Raw genomic sequence first — 12,313 nt, forward strand, 5'->3', positions numbered from 1 at the left:
AGGGCTTTAAACTAAACAAGGGCTGGTGAGGGATCAAGGTTAGGTAGTTGTAGCAATTCAAGGGGTAGAATGAAAGCAGGAGAACAAAATAGTAATATCGGAAATGGGGGTCAGAGAATGACAGGAAGGGACAGACAGAAAAAACCTAAGAATATACAAACAGTCAAGACTAGATGTTACAAAGATAACAAAAAAAACCTAAAGGCTCTTTTTCTGAATATGCATAGCTAAGAAAGTAATTGAACTGATAACGCACATTGAAGTAAATAAATATATCCTGATAGCCATTACGGAGACATGGCCGCAGGGTGACAAGGATTGGGTCCTGATATTGAAGGATTTTTGGCATTTGAGAAGATAAGGAAGCTAGGTAAAGATGGAGGAGTAGCATTGTTAATCAATGATGACCTTGGTTCAGGAGATCAGGAGATATAATCAGTTTGTGTAGAGATGAGGAATAATAGTGGAAAGAAGTCACTAGTGGGAGTGGCCTCCTAACAGTAATCACATTGTAGGACAAAGTATTGAAGAAGAAATATTAGGTGCTTGCGATAAAGGGACAGCAATAATCATGGGTGTTTTTAATCTACATATAAGCTGGAAAAATCAGATTGGCAGCAGTAGCCAGGATGAGGAGATTACAAAATGATTTCGAGGCAGTATATTAGAGTAGCACATTCTGGAACCATCCAGAGAGCAGGTTATATTAGACTTGGTGCTATGGAAAGTGACAGGATTAATTAACGATGACAGACTAAAGGCATCTCTAGGTAGCAGTGACCAGAATATGGTTGAATTTTTTACATCCAGTTTGAAAGGAAGAGGATTGGGCCTTAGACTAGTATTTTAAACTTAAATAAGGACAACTATGTGGGCATGAAAGCTGAGCTAGCTGAAGTGAACTGAGATATTCAGCCAGCGGTTAGATCAATAGAGAAGCAGTGGCAGATAATTAAGGGGATATTTCAGAATACACAGAATAAGTAAATTCCTACCATAAAAAAAGTTCTAAGGGGAAGACCCATGATCCATGGTTAACTAAAGAAGTTAAGGAAAGCATCAAACTTAAGGAAAAAGCATATAACTGCACAAAGATGAGTGGCAGGTCAGGTGACTGGTCAGAATATAAAGAATGGAAGAAAATGACTAAAAGGTTAATCAGGAGAAAAACATTAAAGTATGAGAGGAAGCCAGCTAGAAGTGTAAAAATGAATAGCAAGAGTTTCTACAGGTATTTAAAGGAAAAGAGTAAGTAAAGTGATTGTTGGTCCTCTAGAGAGTGACAGTGGAGAGTTAATAGTATATAATAAGGAAATGGCAGATGAAATGAACAAATATTTTGCTTCTGTCTTCACTGTAGAGGAAACAAAAAACCTTCCAGCAATAGCTATAAATGAGGAGGTGGAAGGAAGAGAGGAACTTGGTGAAATTACAATCACTAGGGAAGGGGTACTGAGCAAACTGATGGAGAAGTGGGTTGACAAGTCTCCAAGTCCAAATGGATTGCATCCTAGTGTCTTAAAAGAGGTGGCAAATGAAGTAGTGGATGGGTTAGTGTTAATTTTCCAAAATTCCCTAGATTCTGGAAAGGTTGCATCAAACTCAAAAGTAGCAAATATAACCCCTCTATTCAAAAACAGATGGAAGCAGAAAACAGGAAATTATAGACGAGTTAGCTTGATGTCTGTCATGGGGAATGTGTTAGAATCGGATACTAAGGAGGTTATAGCTGGGCACTTAGAAAATCTCAAAGTAATCGGGAAGAGTCAGCATGGTTTTGTAAAAGGGAAATCATGTTTAACCAATTTATTTGAGTTTTTTGAAGGAGTAACATGTGCAGTAGATAAAGGGGAGCCTGTAGACATACTGTGCTTGGATTTCTAGAAGGCATTTGATAAAGGGTCAGATCATAGGTTATTGCAGAAAATGAAAGCTCATGGTATTGGGGGTAACATATTAGCATGGACAGAAGATTGGCTGGCTGGCAGAAAACAGAGAGTATGCATTAATGTTTTCTTTTCTCTGATTGGCAGTGTGCGATGAGTGGAGTCCCGCAGGGGTCTGTGCTGGGCCCTCAACTTTTAACAATCTATATCAATGATTCAGATGAGGTGAGTGAAGACATGGTAGCTAAATTTGCAGATGACACAAAAGTAGGTAGGGAAGTATGTTGTGAAGAGGACATGAGGAGGTTGCAGGTGGATATAGATAGGTTGAATGAGTGGGCAAAATTCTGACAGATAGAGCATAATGTGGGAAAATGTGAAGTTGTTCACTTTGGCAGCATGAGTAAAAAAGCAGACTATTACTTAAACAGAGAATGGCTGCATAATTCTGAGGTGCAGCAAGATCTAGGAGTTCTAGTGCATGAGTCACAAAATGTTGGTATGCAGGTACAGCACGTAATAAAGAAGGGCTAATGGAATGCTATCCTTTATTACGAGAGGAATTGAACACAATTGTAAGGATGTTATGCTTCAGGTATACAGGACATTGGCGAGACCACATCTTGAATACTGTGTGCCGTTTTGTTCCTCTTATTTAAGGAAGGATGTAGATGCATTGGAGGTGGTTCAGAGGAGGCTTACTAGATTGATACCTGGAATGAGTGGGCTGTTTTAAGAGGAAAGGTTAGACAGATTGGGCTTGTTTCCACTGGAGTTTAGAAGAGTGATTGGTGACTTGATTGAGGTATATGAGATCCTGGATGGTTTCAACAAGTGGACATGGAAAGAATGTTTCCTCTTGTGGGTGAGTCGAGAACCAGGGGGCACTGTTTTAAAATTAGTGGTCACCCTTTTAGGACAGAGATGAGGAGAATTTTTTTCTCTCAGAGGGTTGTGCAACTTTGGAACTGTCTATCTCAGAATGTAGTGGAGGTGGGGTCATTGAATATGCTTAAGGCGAAGGTAGATAGATTCTAGTTAGGCAAGGATATCAAAGATTATCAGGAGTAGATGGGAATGTGGAATTTGAAACACAACAACCAGATAAGCCATGAACTTACTGAGTGGTGGAGCAGGCTTGAGGGGGCCAAATGGCCTACTTCTGCTCCTATTTCATATGTTTGTATGTAACTGGGGAGAAAGCTTTCCATTGTCTGGAGTAAAATGTAACACAAAGGAAGATGGTTGTGATTGTTGAAGGCCAATCAGCCCGAGATCATAATTGTAGAAGTTCCTCAGGGAATTGTGCTAGGCTCAACCATCCTCAGCTGCTTCAGGAGGCCTTTCCTCCATAATAAGGTCAGAAGTGGGAATGTTCACTGACGATGTCCTCTTCACAGCACACTTTCCAACCCATCTTTGTGTCATCTGCCAACTTAGCTACCATGCCTTCACGCCTCCTCATCTGAGTAATTGATACAAATTGTTAAAAGTTGAGGGCCCAGCACAGGGCCTTGCAGAACTCCACTCATCACATCCCACTAATCAGGAAAAAGACCCATTTATGCATACACAACTCCTCAGATAATGAAGCAGTTCATGCTTGCATGCTGAAAAATCTGGATACCATTCAGGCTTGGGCTGATGGCAATAACATTCATGCCACGTAAATGCCATGCAATCAGCATCACCAAAAAGAGAGAGTCTAACCATCACCCCTTGATGTTCAACAGCATTATCATTGCTGAATCTCAGGGCTTACCATTGACCAGAAAATTAACTGGACTAGCCATATAAATTCTGTGGCTACAAGAACAGGTCAGAGGCTGGGAATTCTACAGCAAGTGACACACCTTCTAACTCTCCAAAGCTTGTCCACCATCAATAAGGCACAAGTCAGGACTGTGATGGGATACTCTCCACTTGCCTGGATGAGTGCAGCTCCAACAACACTCAAACAGCTCAACATCTTTCAGGGCAAAGCAGCCCACTTGAGTGGAGTACCACTCACCACCTTAAAGATTCACTCTCTACCACCAATACACAGTGGCAGCTGTGTGTACTATATAAAAGATGCACTGTAGCTACTCACCAAGGTTCTGTTAACCGCACCTGCCAGAAGGACAAGGATAGCAGACACATAGGATCACCACCGCCACATGTAAATACCCCGCCATGACACACACCATCCTGACGTGGAACCATATTGCCATTGCCTCACTGTCACTGAATCAAATTCCTGGAGCACCCTTCCTAACAGCTCTGTAGGTGTACCTACACTACATCGACTGCAGCAAGTTCAAGAAGACAGTGCATCACAGTCTTCTCAAGCGCAATTAAGGAGGGGCCAACAACACCCACAAATGACTAATAAAAAATCAATATACAGTCAGTCTATTATGACACAGCCGATGGTAAAGGCTGAGTTGTTCAAATCCCAAAGAGAAACTTGAAACAACTGTCGTGACCTGTTTTTAAAATTTGTATGTTTCGATATGCAGGCTTTGAATTCAGTAGTAACAAGACCACTGAGCCTCAAGAGGTTTTCATAAAACTAAATTAAACATTAATTAACACAAGAAAGATTGTCAACACATACATATGTCTACAAAATTACTACTATAATAACTACAAAAATCCCCTAATTAATATGACTCTCAGTTACACCCCCGTTAAGGCAACAGTAAATCTCATAGATTTAAATTTACACCTGGCAAAGCACAGCCTGGACATATACATTCAAAATAAGTTTCTTTCAGCTCTGGGTCCTTGCAGACAGCAGTTTGAGGCATAGAGGCTAGAGGCTTCTCACACTTGTTGGATCTTAAAATGCCTCTCCTTACACACAATCTCCTTTCTCCTTTATACATATATTTCTCTTTGAATGTGAATTTTCCATTGTATCACCAGGCTTTTAACTTTACCTCTTCTAACAATGATATCCTTTCATCCCACCAATTTTATTAGTAAGCTGAAAAAAATACCTTGCTTGGCATCTTCTAGCTAGGTGTGAGATTTTACCCACAGTCTTGAATGGCTTTTTAACAAATGCAAATTTACACTTTACCTTCTACACTCCTTACATTTACCTAATTAACATCTCAAAACTACTATACATAAAAGCACCCAGACCAGCTGGCTTTAATCCAATTAAGACGCACACAGACACACACTTAGACACAGACCTCATTGGAATTCTATTTTAAAAACTAATTTCCAATAACATTATAGGCATTAATATCTCCTCATGACAAGTCAATGGCACAATGCACCAATGGGAAGTCTGTAAAATGTGTAAACCCTCTCCTTCACTCCACCTGCTTGTCCCTTGCAAGAGGGAATAAAATAACATGGTTTCTTTATGTATAGGGAGACTTTTTGACCTCCCTCATGCAGCAGCATACTCCAAACTGCAAAATAATGCTTATGCCTCCAGCAGCAGCCTGGAAGGAGTCAGATGCACAAAAGTTGACAGTTCAGACAAATGCAGTTCTTACCCTGTGTTGGGGTTGCAGTTTTAGCTGAAGCAAATAGCAAATTTTCACCACACCTCATTCATAAAAGGAAGACATTGCAAGAATTGACCCCTAGTAAAATTCAGGTGAGGGAATTCTCCTTAAAAACCCTAAGCAGTTATGGCCTCTTTCTGAGACCCCTTCTCCCTCTTCCAGCAACTAGTCCTGCTCTGTGTGGCCTTTCTTCATTCTCCCAATCATGTTCAATACCAAGAGGAAGCCTGAAACAAGATACACATTTCTGGTAGCAATGTTTTTCAGTACAAGGTTTTAACTCAGCAGAAAATTAGTCCAGCCAAACCATGTCTTGTGATCTATTCAAATTTTAGGCAACTATAGGAAAGCTCCAATTACACCAGCAGCCAGGAGAAATAATCCAGAACCCAATGCTTCATGATTCCTTTAACTCGCACTACTGGGTGGTCCATCATGCCATTGAAAGTATATTCAACTGTGGAAGGTTAAGTCTGGGCATAGGCATTTGAAAATGGTAGCAGTGACATTAAATCAATGTTATACACTAAACACAGCCATAATCTGTCTGCTCTGTATTCTGCTGGTGGTTGTTAGGTGCAGACACGTGAACTACTGTGCCAAGATGGTGTCAGGCACACATCCCATTGGAATTATGCACTTAAAAAAAATCTAGTATTTAATTTTCAACTTTTAGAAGAATGACTAGTGTCTAAAAATAGATGTTGTAGACTTGAATTTCTCCCCTAATGGAAGCTTCTTACAGGGGTAGATACCACTGAATCAGAGAAGGTAGCCGCAGCAGTCCCTAAACTTGTAATGACATCCCTTCAGAGTCACACATGTAGCTGCAATATCAAAGGAAACACAAAGATACAGCAAGGAGTTGGTAGTTGTATGTTACTAAACTCCACTGGCTCCTCCCTGCATCCCCCAGTAAAAAACTAAACAACAAAGCATTATCTTTCATACTTTATAGCCTGCTGTTTGCGAGTTAGGATGACTTGATGTGTTTGTACTTCTGCTCGGCTGGATTTTGTGAATATGAAGGCAAATTACTGTGACTGCTGGAAATCTGAAATATAAATAGAAAATGCTGGAAGTACTCAGCAGGTCAGAGAGAGGAAATAAAAGTAGTGATTATGACCTGAAATTGTTGAATTCAATGCTGAAACAGGAAGGCTGTAAAGTGCTGAAGCAAAAACGCTTCCTTTCTGGGCAGCAACTGATGGTAGTGCCTCTGCTGTTGCCATGTATACCTCCTCTAGCCCTATCTTTTGTTTCTTTAATTGTCCCATTATCCCCTTGTGCCTTGCACCATCATCCTTTTAGTCATTTAATCATTCCTTCCTTCCATACCATCATAGACATTCACTTTTGTTCATTCCTCATTTCCCTTCTATGAACTTCCTTAAAACCTCTCACATCCTTATCATTTTTCCAGTTCTGGTGAAAGGCCATCAACCTCAATCATAGCTCTGTTTCTCTCTCCACAGATGCTGCCTGATCTGCAGAGTGTTTCCATATTTTCTCATTTTATCGCAGAATATGACATTGAAATCCTGAACAATGTCTTTAACAGTTCCACCACCAGAAAATTTTGTGCTGAAGTAGATGGTATGCAAGGGGGCATTTACTTTTTATTTAAATTTTTATTTTTTTCCCTTCTTTCCTAAAGGTGGTAACTCATGATAGATTCAGTTCCCTGAATATCTGTAACCCTCCAGTATCGTGCCAAATTGTACACCTCTATGTTTTGTCAACCTATGTGACTATGGGGAGTGTCAGAGCTAAATCAATTATGCCTTGATCCACATGCACACATTTTCCAATAGTGGTCATTCAATAATGGTCAGGTGATCACTTTTTACTCGATCCAGTCCAATCCTTAATACAGCTGCAAAAGTTCAGCTAGTTCAGCACAATCAAAGAATGGAAGCTGGGGCTTTACAGCTCCATATGATCCAAACCCACACCACCCAGCTATCAGGGAAACCCATTAACAACTGCAGTTCCCTCATATTTGTGTTATGTAAATAATTGGGATGTACGGCCTTCCTGGCATTGCACCAGCACTGAAATTCAAACGCAATGTTGATCAATTGTGTAGCAGCAGAACATCTTTTTGAATAGATGTCAGCATCCCATTAGTGGAAAATGCCAATCATATTGCCAATGTATTATAGTAGTGTGAAATGGGTTGCTTAACCAGTTGTTCAAATTTTTGAGATATTTTGCCTTTCCAGGATAATTTGAGGTAGACTGGGCACATTTCGGATCTCAATGTGGCGATCTTTGGCCCATTTGCAAGTTTGTGCAATATGCAATGAACAATGATCTGATCAAGATAGTCATTGTCCTGCAGGATAGGTTTGATATGGTCTACTTCTGCCTCAAGCTTGCTTGGTGAAAAATTTGCTAGGGCCCTATTTACAAGATTGCTGATAAGGCCAATCTTATAGCGTGTTGAGCCATACGAATCCCAATGTGTATATTAACTGGTGACGGTAGGCTTGCAGAAGATGGAAGTGCACAAACCATTAGCGGATATCTCAACTAGCATGTTGAGGAAAGGGAGAAGGTTACACTGTTCCATCTCAAAAATGAATTTGAGAGCGGGATGGAATGCATTCAGGTATGTCAGGAAATCGCGACACACAGCAGCAAGATTCAAAGGTCTATCTGAAGATTATGACAACTGATGGATTGTTACTGAATTTCTTCCTGTTTGTGCTGGTATTGGGGTTTGAATCTTCCCTACAGCTGCTGTCTGTACAAACAGTGGACAATATTTCTAGTCTCCAGATTGTCGAAGGCCATATGTACGAATGAAAATGTACGTTGGGGCCCTGTGGAAGTCCTGACATGCAGACCTCCGTGGGATTTGCCTGGGAAGTTTCAATTTCCGAAGGGTCATTACCCTGCTCCCTGGGACCCTTCGCAAATGCCTCTGTCTCTGAGTTAGCTTTTTTTATTTCGTTCATGGGATGTGGGCATCACTGGCTAGGCCATCATTTGTTGCCCATCGCTAATTGCCCTTGGGAAGTTGGTGGTGAGGCTGCCTTTTTGAACTGATGTAGTCCCTGTGGGTTAGGAATACCTGAACTGCCGTTAGCGACAGTGAAGGAACGGTGATGTAGTTCCAAGTCAAGATGATGTGTGACTTGGAGGGGGATTTGCAGGTGGCGGTGTTCCCATGTATCTGCTGTCCTTGTCATTCTAGGTGCTGGAGGTCGCGGGTTTGGAAGTTCCACGGTACTTACCAGGGTAGTTACCTAGGAAATGTTAGTTTAAAACCTAGTCTAACACTCGTTAACTGCACAACTGAACCAACAATCAACCCCCCCAACACAACAACTACCTCCTCAACTCCCCAACTACTCCCCATTGATCTCTGGCAACCACCCAGATCTGAATACACCCTGGACCCCACTACCTCCTGATCACCTGCCTAACTCCCTCCCTGACCTGACAACACTCCCAACCATCCAACTACCCCCAGCCAGTCCCAACTACCCCCACCCACACCCATCTACCCAACTCACCCACTTACCCACTAACCCACCATTCCTACCCACTCACCAACCTATCCACCTCACCTACTGACCCTTACCCACATACACACATCACCCATCTACCCCTGCCCACATTACCTATCTAATCCATCCACTTAGCCACCTAACCACTTTACCCACTTACCCACTCACCCACCAACCCACCTCATCCACTTATGCCCTACACAGCTATCCACATCACCCACCTCCCCTTACCCACCTCACCCGCCTCCCTCTACCCACCTCACCTACCTATCCCTATCCACTTCCCACCTATCTACTTCAACCACATACCCACCTCACCCAATTACTCACCTCACCCACATTTTCCAATACCCACTTACCCATCTACTCACTTTGCCCACTTATCCACCTCACCCATTTGTTCACCTCACCTACCTACCCATTCACTCACTCACCGATTCATCCACTCATTCACTCATTAGCTTTGAGACTAGAACTTTAAACTTACCACAAGACAACTAGTACTGTTAAAAAAAAGGGGCTTGTCTTCCCCTGACTCTACCCCACTCTGACGGAGTTCCCCGAAGGACACTGCTCTGCTTATTTCTGTGTAAGTCAGGCTCAGGAGACCTCGGTAGAAATGTGCAGCAGCATCGAGTTGGGGGAGTTTTCAAGTGCAGCACAATCCGACCACCTTGCTGCCGCTCAGAAGATCTGAGACATTGACGATTCGAAAATATGGACGCTTGCAAATAAAACGATAGCTACCATCATTTCTAAGGGTCTGTATCTTACAGGTTTCATTGTAATTTCAAATTTCGAAGTGTTAATGGGCAGAATCATCTGTGCTCTCTGGCGTCGGATGTGCTCGGCAGTGTGAGCGATCAATATGGCGATAAGGACAAAAATCCGCTCAGCCCATCGATGGCAGGCTGCGTTTCCCACTGTCAAATGTCGGGAACCTAATTGTAATACATCTGCTAATCATCATAAGGCCAGCCCGCCGAAATCATCCCTCCTGCCACTGGATCGTCCTCCCATGTGGGCATGACTACACGCCAACATGTTTCACAACAGCATATAAAAGACGTGTGCTGGGCGGGTTGCACTTCGAGGGGAACCCAGAGGTGAGCAATTTTGCACAGCGCTCACTCAGGTCGCTTGTTGGACTTCAAGGTTAAGGCGTGTTGCAGGCATGAGGCAAAGGCTGCCCTGCATTTGGGGCGACTTGAGGGTGGGGGCAAGGGCTGCCCTACATTTGGGCCGACTTGGGGGTGGGGGCAAAGGCTGCCCTGTGGTTGATGATAGTGCACAAGCACGTACGGGGTGGTGGGGAGGGAAGTGGCCAAGTATTAGGGACCCTTGTATAAAGTGACCATTCCTCTGCAGCTGAGACAGTTCATTTGCAGCCATGTTGACATGCACAGAGTCGATCCTCTAGCTTATCTGCCCACTCAAGCAAAGCTGAGACATGCAGGTGCCAACAAATGCTCCAGAGCTTTTCAACCCTCGGGCACAGACTGAAAACTAATGAGCATTTCAGTGGACTGCAGAACAGTTGGCTGATTGGGCATGTTGTACAATCTCCTTGCTTAAACTGACCATGAAGCAGTTACTGATGGAAGCACTCACAGCCCCTTGCAATGTCATTATCCCAGTTTGGACCCACGGTTCAAGCTAACAGTGCAGCCATGAGGTATGAAGGGCATCCATTGCCAGTGGCTGTGAAAGTGACTGCGGCATTCAATTTTTATGCCAGTGGCTTTTTTCAGGGCTCCACAGGTGATCTTTGTGGGATCTCACAAGCCTCCACCCACAAATGTGTCCAGGAGGTCATGGATGCCATCTTCGCGAAGGCACACAACTTTGTGCATCTCGCCCGGGACCAAGAGAACCAGGGTGTAAGAGCACTGGGATTTGCCCAGGTCTCGGGTTTTCCACAGGGGCAGGGTGCCATCGACTGCACTCACATGGTGCTCAGATCTCTGTTGCAACAAGGCGTCAGCTACGTCAACCGGAAGGACTTCCATTTGCGGAATGTGCAGCTGGTGTGTGGCCACCAGAAACGCATCCTGCAGGTGTGAGCATGGTTCCCAGGGAGTGTCCATGACTCCTACATTCTCAGTAGGTCTCAGATCCTTCACATCTTCCAGGGTCCATGGAGGCTACAGGGATGTCTACTAGGGGACAAGGGCTACCCACAGAGGACATGGCTGATGACACCTGGGCGACCTCAGACTGCAGCAGAGAGAAAGTACAATGAGGCTTATGCTGCAACTCACAACTTGGTGGAACAGAGCAGCAGGATGCTCAAAATGAGGTTCCGGTGCCTGGACCGGCCTGTTGGAGCCCTGCAATATAGTCCACGGAGGGTGTCACGCATCATCATTGCCTTCTACGGGCTTTACAACCTGGTGCTGCAACGGGGAGAGGAGCTGACTGAGGAGGAGATGCAGGAGCTGGAGGTCTCCTTTGATGAGGAGGATGTCAATGGGAATAAGGGTGAGGAGCTCCGTGGAGGCAACGATGACGGTGATGATGCCCCCGCACTGGTCAGATAGGCAGGTGCGCTCAGGAGGCCCTCATAGCTGCTAGGTTTGTGGAAGATGATGACAACATGCAGTGAGGTGATCCCATAGATCCTCGCATTGCATCTGTGAACATTTGACTCCACTCTGGCTTATGGCAGTGTGAATATGCTCTGTGATCATAGAGACACAGTGGAGACTCTAATAGTCGCTCAATTGCAGGAGGATGATGATGATATGCAGTGAGGACACTCCATAGATCTTCACATAGCCTCTGAGAACATTTGACTCCTGTCTGTCTGAGGGAAGCTCGCTTGTGCTCTGTGAACAGGGTCATATCATAGAGAAGCAGCCATGAAACTTTAAAAGCATCTGATCCTTTGTCCACCTTCAGCACCTGAGCCCTTCAGGAGCACAGCATCACTGGTCGCAGTTGCTGAAGAGATGGGGGCCAGCCCCACCTTAAAGTTGTTGAAAGCACACAGAGAGAATGAGAGAACTCTGTGATGACTGCTCCACACATTCTGGCAGCAATGACGAGCACTGTCGAGGTGCAGACATCAATAAGTCCAGGGAGTGTGAGGCTGGACCATCACTTTGGTCTGAAGGCTGCACAAAGCACAGGGAAGAGGCCCTGAACTGAGGCACCTGCCTTTATCTTGCACAGAAAGGTTTCACATCTGAGTGACATGAACACTGCTCATCAGAACAAGGACCCATAGGCAGGGGTCATTCTTGGGAGTTTATTGACAATAGTGAATATTACATACAAATGATTAACTCCCATACCCAGGCTGTGCAACTACATCTTCTTAACTTTCCTAACCCTGCCACTACATCTTTTTAATCCCCGGACAGCCACAGTGGAGGTGTAGGCAGCCTGCTGACTGTTA

The sequence above is a fragment of the Carcharodon carcharias genome, chromosome 10 (genome assembly GCF_017639515.1).
Source record: "Carcharodon carcharias isolate sCarCar2 chromosome 10, sCarCar2.pri, whole genome shotgun sequence".
NCBI lineage: Eukaryota > Metazoa > Chordata > Chondrichthyes > Lamniformes > Lamnidae > Carcharodon > Carcharodon carcharias.